This window comes from Trypanosoma theileri, assembly GCF_002087225.1.
Source record: "Trypanosoma theileri isolate Edinburgh chromosome Unknown TM35_Tth_42_V1, whole genome shotgun sequence".
NCBI classification, from domain to species: Eukaryota; Euglenozoa; class Kinetoplastea; order Trypanosomatida; family Trypanosomatidae; genus Trypanosoma; species Trypanosoma theileri.
The window spans coordinates 29,910-30,255 of record NW_021639884.1 but is presented as its reverse complement, the minus strand read 5'-3'; positions in this window follow the sequence as shown (position 1 = coordinate 30,255).

The following is a 346-nucleotide window of genomic DNA, read 5'->3' as shown; positions in this document are numbered from 1 at the left end:
TTTTTTTTTTTTTTTTCTTTTTTTTTGGTCTGCTATTGGGACTCTGTTGTTTATTATTATTATTATTGATATTATTATCTGATTGCCTTATTTCAACGAGTGTCCCCCATTTGTACTTTATTTTTGCTTTGTTTGCCTTTTCATTTTTTTCCATTTTGTTTTTCTCTTTGGGTGAGAGAAAGAGAAAGAGAAGGAAAGAAGAGAAAGTCTCTCTCTCTCTCTCATTCTCTGTGTGTATATGTATATGTGAAGGTGTACTTATTGGTTGTTCTTCTGCTATTGACAGAAACATTTTAAAAATAAATAAATAAATAATAATAAACAAATCTTCTTTGCTTTTTTTTTT